This window comes from Sinocyclocheilus anshuiensis, unplaced genomic scaffold (genome assembly GCF_001515605.1).
Source record: "Sinocyclocheilus anshuiensis isolate Anshui unplaced genomic scaffold, SAMN03320099.WGS_v1.1 scaffold1783, whole genome shotgun sequence".
NCBI lineage: Eukaryota > Metazoa > Chordata > Actinopteri > Cypriniformes > Cyprinidae > Sinocyclocheilus > Sinocyclocheilus anshuiensis.
The window spans coordinates 137,009-137,369 of record NW_015551111.1 but is presented as its reverse complement, the minus strand read 5'-3'; positions in this window follow the sequence as shown (position 1 = coordinate 137,369).

Here is a 361-nt window from a genome sequence, read left to right as displayed (position 1 = left end):
CCTGAGGCTGAGGCCGGTACAGCGCACTAAGGTGCCCTCATGGGACCTGGCTGTGGTTCTGGAGGGCTTATGCAATGCACCCTTTGAACGCATAGAAGAAGTTTCAGTCAAGTTTCTCATGCTCAAGACTATCTTTCTCCTCGCTATTTGCTCAGTGAGCTCCGACGAGTAAAATCCCAGCTGCCGCCCGGCAACGGTACAGCACGGGAGAGCTCTCCCCCTCAAGTGAAGGGGCTACAGCAGTCAGGTCGGTTGGTCCCTGCCGGTCATCCGCTTCAGAGCACCGAACTGTCTCCTCTAATAAAACCAGAGGCCAGCCTCGAGAGGTTGGTTCACTTAGTAGATTTTCTAGAAGCATGGT